The sequence below is a fragment of the Mus caroli genome, chromosome 7, assembly GCF_900094665.2.
Source record: "Mus caroli chromosome 7, CAROLI_EIJ_v1.1, whole genome shotgun sequence".
Classification (NCBI taxonomy): Eukaryota; Metazoa; Chordata; class Mammalia; order Rodentia; family Muridae; genus Mus; species Mus caroli.
This window is the reverse complement of record NC_034576.1, coordinates 86,670,024-86,686,127: the sequence shown is the minus strand read 5'-3', so window position 1 is coordinate 86,686,127 and position 16,104 is coordinate 86,670,024.

The following is a 16,104-nucleotide window of genomic DNA, read 5'->3' as shown; positions in this document are numbered from 1 at the left end:
AGAGAGAGAGAGAGAGAGGGAGAGAGAGAGAGAGAAATTGATTCTCGGTGAAGAGGAGGCAAGAATTGAAAAGCATAGGGAAAGAGGTAATTCCTGACCAGCTCATGGAGTGAAGAGATGTCCCAGGCAGATGGTTTGAAGATGAAGAAATGGAAGAGGCAGAAGATACGGCTGTGGCCAGGATAGAAATGTTGGTCCTCATTGCATGAGTGAGCCCAAGAATCACTCACAGATGGATCTATGATCCTTTGCCCTCAGTGTGGTGATGGATGTAAATGAAGCACTTAGGAGCATTGGGATGAGAGCATGCAGCCTGGCTAAGCAAACCAGAGAGGTCAGTAGAGACCCTGTCAGCTACTCTTGTCCTCTGAGGAGGAACAAGTCTACCCCTTGGGACACTTCCATGACCACCATCTTTGTGTTTTCTTTTAAGCCAGGTCAAAGCACCGTCCTCACATTGTAAGGTCCTGCTTTGTCAAAGCCCAGAGTGGTGTGCCAATGACATTACATCCCATCAGTCAGCCTCCTGACAATGACTCAGAGGAGCTGAGGCACCATCACTGGCTTCTGTGGTGCAGTACATATAGCTCATGTTTTCTCCAGAGTTTTTCTGTGGAGGTGAGATCATTTCCCTCTGTGGGAGCTTGACGCTATGGTCTTGCTCAGTATCTCTAGATTTGAGCCCCTTGCTGAAGTGAGGTGTCCTCTACCTTCACACACCCAAACCTTGGGTTGCTGTCAGCTGCCCTTCATCTTTTCTGTTGGTTGCTGGTTGCTTTAGTTTGGTTTGGTTTGGTTTGGTTTGGTTTGGTTTGGTTTTATCTTCTGTGGAAGTACAGGGTGAAGGTACTGACAGATGGAGGTTCCATATTCCTTCTACTTTCTCTGTGAACTCTCCCCTAATAAGCCACTTTCACACAGATTTTGAGTGGATTCTATTTCTGAAGACACCAAGCTCAGGCAGTGTCCCTGAAACAAGGCTCAAACCTCGGCAACACAGAGAAGAACTAGGAAATATTTGCAGGGAAATGATCCTATCATATTTTAAGTGTAAGGGACACAGTTTGGGATGAGAGGATAGTAAATTACATTTCTTGAAGGCAGAATATATTTCAGAACCCAATTTAAAAAAAAAAAAAACTTTGGCACAATAGCACATGCTTGTAATCACAGCACTGGGGAGGCAGAGATGAGTGTGGCCCAGGCCTCTCTGGGAAGATGGGGCAGTCAGTAAACCGCTGTACCACAGCTGTGGACACCTGAGTATGGACCGTAGCACCCATGTCCATATACAGCGTGGTGGCACTTGCTTTCAATCCCAGGGTTATTGAAGAGGGAATGGATAGGCAGATCCTGAAGCCCATTGATGAGTCAGCCTTAGAGTCAATGAACCTCAGGTTCAGAGAGCCACCTTGTCTCAGAGACTCAAGGTGGAGAGAGCTCGAAAGACACTCAGTATTGACCTCTGATCTCCATACGCATACACATCCACGTTCTTAAGTACATAGCCCAAATACACAACATATGGGCAGGTACGTGCAAACACACTCATACATTTACAAATGCTACAGACAAAATCCAATCCTTCCTTTAAAAAAAATTACTGTTTCTGTACTATTTTCATACTGAAGTTGTAGACAAGACTTTGAACTCAAAGAAACCTATTTTTCCAAGAGCTGGGAGGAGCAGCCTGTCTTTGTTTACCTGGGACTTTCCACTGTTCGCAGCAGAAGCCCCACGTTCCAGGAAATGCCTTTAGTCCTGGGAATTGAGCACTTGTAGTCACCCAGCCCAGGACCCCAGGATTTGTTGGCAAGGAAGGCAGGGTCCTGGAGAGAAGGAAGTGGACAGGATTTTGCAAGGCCACAGAAGGCTGGAGCTGGCATGAATCTCTGCAACAGCTGAGACCTTGTTCCCAGATGAGGAAAGAGTCCTAGAAGGTCAAGGGGGTTTTCTTTTCTTTCCCAAAAGCCTTAGCAAGAGAGTACAGCTGAGGACTGGGGAGACTGCTCAATGGGTAAAGTGCTTGGTACTTAAGTGTGAAGGCCAATGATCTGCTCTCCAGAGCCCATATGAATGCAGGAAGATCTCAGTAGCCAGCCTGTAATTCCAGCCCTCGGGAGGCAGAGAAAAGATCAGTAGAGCAAGCTGGCTAGATAGTCTAGCCATATTAGTGAGCTCCGGGTTCAACAAGATATCTTACCTCCACATATAGGGAAAAGCAATCAAGGACAGCTGACGTCAGACTTTGGCCTCCACAAAATGTGTGTACACTTGCACATGTAAGTATGCCCTCACACACGAACACATATAGACATAAGTACAGTACACACACACAGAAGAAAAAGACGAAAGCGTCAGCCAGCCAAGACCTTCTAGAATCTAAAGACCAAGTTCAGACCCTGCACACAAGAACCCGAGGAACCATTTCCATTCCATACAACTCACTAAACAGGCTAAGAATGACCTTTCCACTGGGAGAAACCTGACCTAGCCAGAGTTGCCAGCTTCCGCCTAAGTCCACACCACAGAGAGAGTGGCAGCTGAGAGCCTGACTTGGGAATTCTGCTCCTAAAGGAATAACTGAGACTTTGAGCTGGACTTCTGAAGAAAACACTTTCCCTTGAGGCAAAACCGGCTTTTGATCCCTGCTGAGCCTGCTAACTTACCATGCCACACTCACACATACATGTGTGCTGTCACATGACTCACAATAGACAGGATATTGTGTATATTGTGTATTCTGCCTAGCTATCCATTTAAGTAAGTAAAGAAAATGTGGCATGTGTAGTTTTATTCAAAAGGACAAGATCATGTCATCTGGAGTGAAATAGGACTGAAGCTGGTGTTAAAATGAGCCAGTCTCAGACAAGAAGTGCACTTCTTTCTCTCATATGCAAAAGATAGGTTTAAATGCATATATATGTAATTATAGAAACTATACATATGATTTTTATATATCACATTAATATAGAGGAGGTACGTTTATAATGTACTTTTGTTAACTATTTGAGTACTGTATATTATGCATATGTCTTTTGATCTTACTTATGTTCCCAATTCTCCTAACTCCTTCTAGGTCCACCTACCACGGGCCACACAGTTAAAGAAAACTGACTTTTCCTCTCCCAGAAATCAGTTGTCAGTATCTCCTCAGCTGGGGCGGGTCACTCCTGAGGTCACTCCATTCTGGGATGTTGACTGGCTTGATCTTGTGCAGATCCTGCACAGGTCTTGTGCAGGCAGCCACAGCTGTTGTCAGTTCATGTCCAGAGGACAGTGTTTCAGTCTGGTTCTCCCTGATCTCTGACTCTTAGACGCCGCCCAGCTGCCCACTCCGTCTTCCAGGTTGTACCCTGAGCTTTCAGGGATGTGGGGGGATATAGATATGTGATTTGTGGCTGAGCACTCACGGCACTTATTCTCTGCTCTTTAGCCTGCTGTGAATTCCCACACTAACCACTGTCCACTACACAAACTTCTCTGTTGAGGTCTGAGAGCCGCGCTATTCCTCAGATGTAGATTTAGAGGGTAGTCTGATACTACCACTCAACTACCAATTTCCTTTTCCCATGTCCTGTGACGAAAGTGTGTCACAATAGAATCTATTCATCAAGTTCTGTTGGGCAGCAAGATCAATGATCTGGGGTGTCTGAGACACCCCTGATCAACAGCTCGAGTGCAGGTATTCCATAACTGGCACTGAGCTTTGGACTTGGCACCCTGTGGCTTCAAGGAGAAGCACCCTATCCTTTGTTGGGTAGCTCCTACTAAACTCTTTTATAAGAAAGGAAAAAAAAAATACGTAGACAGATCACTAAGCTTGGTGGCACATCTTTTTTAATTTTCTAAATGTATTTGCTTTGCTATTTTAAGTGTATTCATGTTTTGTCCGAATGTATGTATGTATGTATGTATGTATGTGCACCACGTGCATGCCTACAGGTCAGAAGAGTGTTTCAAATCCCCTGGGGCTAGAGTTTCACACAGTTGTGAGCTGCCATGTGGATGCTGGGAATCAAACCTGAGTCTTATGCATGAGCAACAAATGCTCTTAAACACTGAACCAACTCTCCAGACTTAGGCAATTCTTTAATCCCAGCACTTGGGAGTTCTTTGAGCTCAAGACCAGCTGGTGGCCTGTTCAAACACCCTTAAAGTTATCCTCCCACACACATACTCCATTTTCTACTCTACTTCCTTGTCCCTCTCCCCACTTAAACATCCCTGCCCATTATCCCCTTTGACCTGAAGGGTTACTGTTAGGGAGCCAAAAGATGGATAAAAGCAAGAGAGGTAGGTCAATAGATCATAATAGAGAAAGACAAATTCTGTTTTCTAGCAGGGAATTTAGAGGTATGTGTGTGTCTCGCTGTCTATTTGTGTGTCTGTCCATGTCTGTCTGTGTGTGTGTATCTGCATGGATTTGTGTGTCTGTGTCTATTTTTCTGTTTATCTGTGTGTGTCTGTGTGTATCTCTCTCTCTCTCTCAAAATCTCACCTCGTGTGCGTGTGTGTGTGTGTGTGTGTGTGTGTGTGTGTGTGTGTGTCCGAGTTCGCTCACAAATAGTCCTAGAAGTTTGAGAAAGAGGGAGTGGTTAAAATCTGGATCATATCTATGCTTACCTATGGAAAAGAAAGGGAAAAGGCTGTTGCAAGGTCCTGAGGACAAATAGTACAGTTTGGACTCCCCTCCACCAGTGTGTCACACCCAGGAGGTCCTCTTAGTGCAGCTGATTTATTGCTTCCCTCCAGCTGTCATAGCATGTTAGTACATAGCTGGGCAGCTGAAAACAAAGCAAATGCATTCCCCGACCAAATGCATTCTGGAGAGCAGGGTTGGTTTACACTGCAGGCTCCTTGCCTCTTTCAGCTTCTTGTAGCAACAAGGCATGTGGCAGCATGCCTCTAGCCCCTGCCCACATCACATCACCTCTCCCTTGCCTCTGTGTCTCATCTCCTAAGGACACCAGCCACTTGACATCAAGGTCTGCCATAACCAAAGACCTATTAGAGCTTCATTGAAGCTGCTTTCACATAAATCATATGCACAGGCGGCAGCAGTTGAGAACTAAGCAAACTTTTGGGGGAATGGTCCTAGTACGTGGGAAAAGGGTGATGGCAGACGTCCTGTGGCACATCCCTCATGAGGAAATGCAAGTCTCCAGAGGCTCTACCTCACAGGTGTGGAGTCCAGGCCTACACAGAGCTGCTGGAGGCAGCCTTGCTTATCATGGTGAAATTGTTTGCAAAAACTGACAGGTGACCTGTCCTACCAAACTTTCACAGAAAGAAAACTTTATTCTGAGATCTTCATGGAATTGCTTAATTTCCCATTTGTTAAATGATGTTTAAGCTGAACTTAGTGGCTCACACCTTTAATCCCAGCACTTGGGAGACAGAGGCAGTCAGACCTTTGAGTCTGAGGTCTACATAATGAGTTCTAGGACAGCCAGAGCTATATAGTGAGACCCTGTCTCAAAAAAAGAAGGAAGGAAGGAAGGAAGGAAGGAAGGAAGGAAGGAAGGAAGGAAGGAGAGAGAGAGAGAGAGAGAGAGAGAGAGAGAGAGAGAGAGAGAGAGAGAGAGAGAGGAAAGGAAGAAAAGGAAGGACAGAAAGAAGGAATTAAAAGAGGTAAAACAAATAAATGTATGTGTGTATGTATATATGTATTTATGTATATATATGTGTGTATGTATGTATGTATTATGTATGTATGTATTGGATGTTTGTTTGTTGTGTTTGTTTTGCTGCTTTGGCAGGGCCCTATAGTTACTTCCTATATCAACATAGATATTCCTTGACTTTCAGAGACGTTAAGATAAACCCATAACTTGAGGATATTGTATGTAAAAATGTGTTTAATAATTTAACGTCCTGAGCATCATCATATCATGTCATGCTTGCCTTAAACAGGCTCAGAACACTGCTAGAGTTTGGAACAATCATATAACACAAAGCCTGTTTTGTAATAAAGTGCAGTCTATTGAATGATGTCCTCAGACTGAAGACGGGAATAGTTAAATGGCACACAAGTATTAGTATATGGTCACCAGAAAAGTACAGCTTCTCCCCAGTGCACATGGCTTTTGCATCATCATAAAGCTGAAAGTTGACAAGTCAAACCATTGGAGATTCAAGAACTGTCCAGCCAGTGATGCCAGTTTCGATCTACCAGATCCTCATTCATGTGCTCACACAGCTGGGCTCAGTCTCACAGGATTGGGCTATGGTGTTGTACAGTTGGCTTACACATAAGAAATGGGACCTGTATACTCTCCTTCACTACCTGGTCATGTGATGCAGAGATGTAGGCAGCCGGCGCCGGTCTCCAGCGCCGGTCTCTGCCAACACCACTGCGCAGGTGCTATCCCGAATCTGACGCCAACCCCTCCCAAGCGGGTGCATACAAATTAAGGTGCCGGCAGGCTGACCAATTCCAGGAGGACACATAGCCCTCCCCAGTGCTGGGGTGTATATAAGGAGTCCTCCCTGGGTTCCCGTGGTTCCCGTAGCATCGAGGTGTTCCTGGAATAAAGCTGTTGAGAAGAATCCGACCGTGTTGCATTTTTCCTTGCTGGACGAGGTGGGCGCAACACAGAATTGATCACAGGAGACCTGAAAATCATTGCAAGTTTCTGGCTTTCTCTAACTACAAGATCGTCTTTACGTACAACCCATGAAAGTTAATATGTGTTCATTCAAACTCAGAATTTATTATGTCAAAATTACTCAATCTAAGAGAAAAAAATCACAAAACATCTTCAGTAATTTACATAATAAAATAAAATTTAGTATCAAACTACGGATACTTTGTTACCTCTCCCCACCCTTCCCTAACTTCACTTTATTTTAGCAGCAGGAATAGGCTCTATCTACCCATATAAGATAGTAGTATGATCAGGAGTTTACTTAGTATAAAGTAGCCCATACCCTTTCCCTTTTTGCCAACAATGAGCTATCTTGTGTACCAGCTCCCTCTGGGAATTTCATCCTGAGAGGAAGCTCACTAAGATTTGGGGAGTTACAGAGGGATGCTGTTAAGATGCTGGAAGTAAACATCTCACATGTCTCAATACTCCCCCAAAACGAAAACATGGCAGATATACAAAATCTCCCCTACTCAAGGCTATAATGTAGTAAGCACTGCTGTGAGGACTCAGATAAGCAAAGCTGTGTAAATGAGACTCCTGGATTCATTAAGCTGATGGTAAGTTCTGCCGAGAGCCCCCAAGGTACCAGTTTTAATGAATCTTCACCCTTGCTGGGTAGGGCATTTAGTGATGCAAATGCATTTCTATAGTCTCTGCTCCTTTAAGTAACCCCAATATATGCTGGCCACCAAGTTGACTCTGATCTGTCATCAGTACCCTGGCTGTGATTAGAAGAGACCTTTCTGTTATGTGTCTGTGGGAATAGAGAGACATACAATATGCACAATGCTGATTCTATAAGATTATTAATAGAGCCTGACTACCCCTATTGCCTAGTGGTATAGCCATTACTTATATGTTTATAAAGATGTTTGTGTGAACGGGCTGCACTGACAGTTGGATCAAAGTATAGATAGGACTTGAGAAGTTTCAGTAAAAACAAGACTTGCTATGCAAGCCTGAGGACCTGAGTTCAGATCCCCAGTACCACATAAAAAGCCGGGTGTGGCAGTGTGTCTATAAACCCAACACCCAGGATGAAAGCAGTCAGGTCCTGGAAGGTTGTGGGCCAACCAGCCTAGCTGAAGCAGCAAGCTTCAGATTCAGTGAGCGACCCTGGAAGAGTAATAGAGGGAGATGCCTAATGTTCACTCTGTCCTCTATGTGCATATGCATGAGTGAGGAGACACACACATACACACACATACACACACACACACACACACCACATTCACAAATACACACGGGAAGTAGAGTACTTACAGTTACTTACAGTGCACAATTCTTAGTACTGATGAGAGCTGGCAATGTTGCTCTTGCCTTTTATACTATATTTTCTCGTGATTTTAGAATACACTACTTACCTAACGAAAGGGCATGTGATGCAGCATGCCATGCTCCACCAGCATCCAGGTGCCATGACAGTGTCCGAGGCTGTCTGCATGTGGTGACCTGAATATGTGGCTGTTTGCACAATGAAAATGACGAAGTGTGAACTTCCCAGTTGACGTCTTTTGGAAACTAAGACAAGATGATTTTAAAACATAAGACATAGTCAAGTATTTATGAGGCTCAGTCTTTCTTTAAAGTTAAAAGAATTTCTCAGGTATTTTTATATCAAAGCTTTCTCTTACAGTTCAAGAGGTCAGAAATCTGAAGCCAGCCTAGACAGCAAGGGTGGCCCACCAGAAGCTCCCAGAAGAATCTGTTTCATGCTTTTTATTTTCTTTAATTATTCCTTTTTCTTTCCTCCTTCTTTTCTCCTTCTTCTTATTTTTCTTCTTCTTCTTTTCCTCCTCCTCCTCATTCCCCTCCTCCTCCTTCTCCTTCCACCTCCTACTTGAGGTTAGCCTCCAACTTCAGATCTTCTTGGCTCCGCCTCCTGAGTACTGGTCTAGGTGTATATCACCACATATGGCATTGTTCCTTGCCCTTTTCAGCTTTTTAAAATAATAATTTTAAAAAGTTAATTAAACCAAGCAGTGGTGGTACACGCCTTTAATTCCAGCACTGGGGAGGCAGAGGCAGACAGATATTGAGTTTGAGGTCAGGCTGGTCTATAGAGTAGGTTCCAGGACAGCCAGGCTACACACAGAAACCCTGTCTCAAAAACAAACAAAATTTTAATTAAAATATAATTACAACCTTTTCTGCTTCCTTTTCTAACTCCAATCCTTTTATGTCCCCAACTCCTACCTTCCTCTCAAATTCATGGACTCTTTTTAATTGCTGATAGATAGATAGATAGATAGATAGATAGATAGATAGATAGATAGATAGATATAATTTGTAAACACACATTTTGCAGTTTTTCTTTATCCCTTGATATACAAACCCTTTAATAAATGACTTCAGCATCTGTCACCATTGCTTCATCTTTAGCCACTAATACTGTTCTTGCTGCCCCCATCTTACCACACCCAGAACCACCTCCCACATGAAGACCCTCAATGAAAGTCCTTCAGTGAAAGTCCTTTTTTGCTACTTATGGTGGCATAGTCATAGAGTTCAGGGGTTGGGGTGTGGATATTTTGAGGAGACATTGCTTAGTTCCCCACACCTACCATGAGAACAGGGCATCATAATCATTCTAGTGGTCACTGTGATTATCCAAACCTCAGTTCCTGGCACTTAGGAGCTGATGGAGGTGCCTGGTTCCAGGCCACTCTGGGGTACTGAGGAAGACTGTGGTAGTCACTTTTTCCATTGTGTGAATTTTCAGGAAGCAATTTAAGAGGAAATACTTATTCTGGTTCACAGTTCAGGGGACACAGCCCATCATAGCAGGGAAGATGATGTTCTTGCAGTTACAATGGCCCTGTTCAGTTGCTGATCGTGTGAGAACAGGCTTAAAACAGCTCTGTCTGAAGCTGTTACCTGGACTGTAGAACTCAAGACCCACCTTTATGACTCATGTATAAAAGGTTCTAGAGCCTCCCAGAACAACAGCATCAGCTGGGGACCAAGTGTTCAGGCACATGAGGCTCTGCGGCACCTAAGTCTCTCTAAGAGACTCAGTCTAATACATTATAAATCCATCGCATTACAGAGGCCTCTGTCCTCAGATTTCCCTTACAATGGGGCTGAGTAGGAGTGAACGTGTCTAGACAGTGACGAGCTTGAACTTGAACCTCTGTTGCGTTGCCTGAGCCACATTTTCATATGTAAAGTTGGATAACAAAATGCTGCTCTAAAGAATTGGGGAGCTGATACCAGTGGGAAGCATCACAAATACCTGGGAACCCTCATGTCATTCTTATCCCCTCTTCCCTCTGGCAATGTTGGTTTTCAAATCACATCCTCTTACCTCCCACACCCACAAGGGCAAGACTTGACTGTGAGTAGCAGACTTCACTGCAGAAGCAGTTTCTCCTCCCCTGCCAACTTAAAAGAGGATGCAAGGAATTGCTCATGAGTTGGAGGTGCTGCACAATACATGGTACCCAGCTTCCCTCTCATCAGCAAGGAAGGTGAAAACTCCCAGCATACTTGCTGTACAGTGCCACACCAGTGTACTTGGGACCTCTCAGCTTCCTGTCCAGCTTTCTGCCAAGTAAGTGAACATCTCTCTGACAGGGAATTTATCCCAGACAGATCACTAGGTTTTAGAGGGAGGGCATACTCCTTGTGTGGCTCCTCATCTCTCACTCATCCTCCACACTTCGCCTTGCAAGCTGTCTACTTGAAAATGCAAATCAAGAGGCAGGAGAGATGGCTCAGCAGTTAAGAGCAGTAAGTGCTCTTACAGAGAACCCATGTCGGCAGGCTGTCTCTAACTCCAGCCCCAGAGCACTTGATGACCTCCTTTGACTTTCATGAGCACCTGCATTCACACACACACACACACACACACACACACACACACACACATTTGAAATCTTTTTTTAATGCAAATCATACCAGTTTGTATCTCTTAAACCCTTTATATTTCCCATCAAGAAAGTATGATTATCTGACAGCACCAGAACATTCCTTAATGCCCCACTGGACTCTAACATCAGTACCGGATACCCCTTCCCTTATCTGCTGACAGTCACTTGACCACTATGCAGACTACCTATGTCTGACATCCTTTGCTTTTGACCCTGCTGTAGCTTAGCATCCAAGGCTCCAAGCCTTAGCTAATGATGCTATAGCCCCAGTGACCTAAGCCTCCAGAGAGCTACTATTGTTGAAGCCACCCATGTTTGGTGATCGATTTTTGCTCTGTGCTCCCTCACACTGGTTTCCTACCAGGGTTGATGCTACTTCACATTGAAAGAGCCTCACACTGGTTTCCTACCAGGGTTGATGCTACTTCACACTGAAAGAGCCACTGAGTATTTTTCATGAAAAGATCCCCCATGGGACAGTGACAGTGTCCACTTTACTTTGTTTAACCAAAGTCTTAAAAGCACTCAGTAGGAGAAGTGGATTAAAGTGAATTTTGGAAATCCTCCTCCCAGCTGACCTGTGCTACACTGGTCTGAACAAATTCTTGCGTCTGGAAAGCAGCCAAGAAGGACTTCCCCTTGTGACTTACCTCTCACAGTAGCTAAACTGTCAAGCAAGCCAGTCTAGAACTTCTGAAACCATCAGGAAGGGCAAGTGTGACAGGAGCTGGTGTCTGAGAACTCATCACTGATGTTTTTCAGTCAAGGGTTTCTTGATTAATGGTTTTGTAAAACATTAGTCAGAGATAGAAAAACAAAGGAATGTGTTTTTCTCTGCATCCTGAATGCTTACTGACTATCGTGTGTAACACATTGTTATTTTGGCATCTGGCAGTGTCTCCTTTTTACCCAGCCTTGTTGAACTATGGGGAGAAATTCAACAACCCAATCTCAGGAAAAATTTGTGATGAAGTGTGCGTCATGTCACAGGTCTTGAGGAAGGATCACATACTAGATGGTCACCATCTGCCTGAGTGCTTGTGAGCACTGTTTATTTCCTGCCCTTAGTTTTGAGATGGAGGATTACAACCAGAGGGGTCGGAGAGCTGGCCTAGAAACTAAGAGTACTTGTTGCTCTTGTACAGGAACCAGGTTTGAGTCCCAGCAACTGCACGACTGTCTACAACCACCTGTAATTCTAGTTTCAGGAGATCCAAAACTCTCTTCCGTTTTCCATGGGCACCAGGCATGCATGGATGCACAGACATGCATGTAGTCAAAACACATAAAATTTAAAAAGAAATTTTGCTGCTAAGTTTTGGACATGGCAGTTTCTTATAATATATTTCCAGTAACAGGATCAATGGATCACTTGGCACCAAATACAATTTCACCCTCACAACATCTTCGTGTGATAGCAACCACCATTCCCACTGTATGGATGTGAAAAAAGGAACTTCATCTTAGCTAATTGGCCAATAAGTGACTGAACCAGGATTTGAACATTATACTCTGACTTCAGAGTCCATGTTCAATGCTTACCTCCTCTCACCCTGACTCTTGATCCCTGATTTCTTCTGGCCAATAGAATCCCATCACCCAGAGATGCTCTGACAATGGCTCTCTATGCACTTTGTTAAAGCAACAGTAGCTCTCCATAGCAGCTTTTCCCAGCCATGCTCAACGCTGCACACAAAGTCTTCCTCCAAATTGCCTGTTGCTCGATTCCCTGAGCCTATCTTTGAGCCTGAGACCTAGTCTTCCACAAGACAGCCATAAGACATAAGATGTTGAAGATGTCTTGGCCTTGAATTATAAGCAGGGTTCAGAATGGAGTCTGGGCCATAAGTATAAAAAAAAGGTATGCAGCATCCTAGCCATGCTTGTTTATGAAAAAATTGTTTTGAATAAGTACCCAAACTCCCCACTGGGAAAGTCTTTGGAGCTGAACTTGGATCTTCTTTTCCTTTTGAGACTAGGAGAAGAGTGACAACTAGTCTGGAGGCCATGAGATGTTTCAGTGGATAACAGTGCTTGCTGTGGAAGCTGAATGACATGAATTAGTGCCCCAGTACCCATGTAAAAAGTCAAATTCAGCAGCATGCATCTGTAATCCCAAGATTCCTGCAGCAGGATAAGAGGCCAAGACAAGTAAATCGTGTGGAAGCTTGTGAAACAGCTAGCCTAATTACAACATCATGGAAACAAGATACCCTGCATCAACAAGTCGAGAGGAAAGAACTGACTCCCAAAATTAGCCATCTGATGTCCACATGTGCACCATGGCTCACACATGGCTATACTCACATACTCAAGATCTCTCTCTCTCTCTCTCTCTCTCTCAGAAGCTATCCTACAGGTTCTCTGGGACCAGGTGCCAGCTTGTCCAATCACTACAGTCATAGCGTCCCTGTGGAAACCCAGATCTCGATAGTAATACTCAGCTTGTTCCTAACCTGTGTACGATACGCTCCATTTCACAAGTTTTGGTTGTGGTTTGGCTCTCTTTTCCTCTTTATCCTATCCTCTAATTTCTGGGATTTATGTGAGAGTTTTGAACAGGAATCAATCACCATTTAGCACAAGACTAGAGAGTAAACACTGTGGTCTTACAGACATACAGTATCTGGGACAACTACTCAGCTCCTACATAAGGTAGGAGTTCAGAGGGGAGTTTTCCATCAAAACTTTATGTCCATTGAGAACTGAACTGTATATTGTAGGATCAAAGTTCTGAGCTCACTTCTGGGTTTGAAATCCTACCAAAACCCACCAATCTCTTGCCAAGAAGTGCTTGCTGACAGGAGCCTGAGATAGCTGTCTCCTGAGAGGCTCTGCCAGAGCCTGACAAATACAGAGGCAGATGATTGCCACCAACCATCGGACTAAGCACTGGGACCCCAGTGGAGGAGTTAGGGGTAGGACTAAAGGAGCTGAAGGGGTTTGGAACCCCGTAGGAAGAACAACAATATCTACCAACAAGACACCCCAGAGCTCCCAGGGACTAAACCACCAACCAAAGAGTACACATGGAGAGACCCATGGCTCCTGCTGCATATGTAGTAGAGGATGGTCTTATCTGGCTTCAATGGAAGGGGAGGCCCTTGGTCCTGTGAAGGCTTGATGCCACAGCATAGGGGATTGCTAAGGCAGTGAGGTGGTCATGGGTGGGGGAGGGGAGGAGCACCCTCATAGAAGCAGAGGAGAGGGGAAAGGGATAGGGGGTTTGCTGAGGGGAAACTGGGAAGAGGGATAACATTTGAAATGCAAATACATAAAATAGAAAAAAACCACCAATCCCTGAGATCAAAATCCTACCAACCCCTGGGATTGGCTTTAAATCCTACAGACCCCCACACCCTGGAAATCTCCACCCTAGAAAACAAGAAACCCTATGTAAAGCCTGCCTCCTGCTCAAGTCCCTGCTGCTTCGTGCCCAAGCAATAAGTAAATCTCAATAGATCTCCTGTGTGTGTGTGTGTGTGTGTGTGTGTGTGTGTGTGTGTGTGTGTGTGGTGTGTGCCTTTGTGATATTCTTTGGCTCCCAACTGCCAAGATACCTTTTTCCCTCAGAGCTGCAACACTTGCATTGGGAAGCCTTTCCCCTCAGAGCTGTAACACACATTAAAAATAATACTTTGCCAACTATTTTAAAAGTAAAACTAATTCTTCCTTTATGATGTAGGTCCAAGTTTGCCTTACCTTTTGACATTCACAGGAAATGATGTTGCTGTCTATAAAATTCATACTCAAGAGCAATGCAATGAAGTTATTTGAAAAAATGATGGATCTGTGGAGGTTGCTCAGTAGTTATGTATTTGCTGTGCACTTGTGAGGACTGAATTTCAGTTGTCCAGTGGGTGCGGTGCCTGTAATTCTAGCCTCTGGAGGTAGGGATAGCAACACTACCCATCTCCATGAGTTCTGGGTTTGACTGAGAGACACTCCCTCACTGAATAAGGTAGGAAGAAAACGATCAAGAATATTTTCCACACACACATATATATGCAATCCATGCATGTATGCTCACACCAATGCAAGCGTGCATGCTACAGACATATGTTCACACATGGTGGAGTGAGAGGGAGTGGGGAGAGAGAGAGTATAACAAGTTTGTGATCTTGTGTTGGTCCACATTCAAAGCTGTCCTTGGCTGAGTTTAACCCACATGTCATGGGCTGGTTATGGCTGGCCGAGTCTATAGCACTCTTAAGTTTGTGAAAGTGTTGTTACCAACTGCCTTGAAAATAACTTCATTCTCCAAGAATGAAACTCCATTCCCATTAACAATTTTAACAGTTTGAAAGCGACTCTTGGACCTGCAATTTTGAGTCAGTGAGTAAAGGAACTCAGAGCACAGACCTGCGGCTTGAGTTCAGTGCCTCAGTCCCACATGAAAGTAGGAAAGAATTGCCTCAAGGTTGTCCTCATTTACATGTATCGCATGGCACATGTACTTCCCCATACCTCACATGCAAAACATGCACATTCAATAACATATATTTTTAATTTGAAAAGAAAATCAGTCACTTAAGAGATCACAAGGTTTAAGTCTTTGATCTGGAATGTTTACCAACCCCAATTGTCAGCTAGGGTGAGAGTGGTCTATGTATTAGATGAGAGCTTCTTGACCCAGTCAAACCTGGTCATCTGGGACTTAAGGCCAAGATGACTCCTCTGGAAACAGTGTATGTCCGGACTCTGTGGCTTCTTTCCTCCATCTCTATTCCTGTTCTCGGGCCATCCTTGGCCAGGGATCAGAGCCTGGTCACTTCCGTTTACGTCTGAAGTTTGCGGTATAACCCCTTGGAGAGCTTGGCCCGTAGAGAAGGAAGGTCTGACAATCGCCTAGAGCCTTGACTCACTTTTGCCAAAGGGCAAATGTCTGTGGAATGATTTCCTAAGGGAAGTAAGAGGATTCAGTGGAATCATGAGGCCTCGTGGACAACAGCAACTCAACCGGAAACCACTCAAATGGGGAGCTGGAAGCAACCAAGAGTAGGGCTGGGCAATAGAGGAGACCTACCAAGGGTGGACCAGACAAGGGTGGATAGAAAGCCTACCTTCAGATAAAAGTAATGCTTGTCCATCTACAGCACATCTCTCAAATTCCATCTTTAAGCTCCTTGTCCAGAACTATGATAAGGTAAAGTCTCGTTTAGATTAAAACTAAAGCAAGTTTTAGATATTTTAAATAATCTGCTCCAAGCTGTTTTTTTAATCTAGGAGGGGAAGCTTTGGGTTCTGCTAAATATTGTTTTTCCAAATCCTCTGTTTGTCTTAGGAAAGTCCCAGGGCTCTTGTTCTCATTTACATGTTGGCTTGCTCAGCTAGGCATCTCAGTTGAACTCTGTCCTTCCCATTTTATGTGCTGCCTGGGAAAAGGAAACCCACACTGTTGGAGGGTCAATAGCAGGAACCTGCTCCAGAGCAGAAGGAGGTCAATGCCTTTGCACTGGGGGGTGAAAGGGAGGGAAGAAAGGCAGAGTACCACAGAGATGAGCCCTATTGCTACACAAGACATCAGGGGTACTTGCTGTGACTCATGAGGCGGCAGAAGGAAAGAGACAAGTTACCAC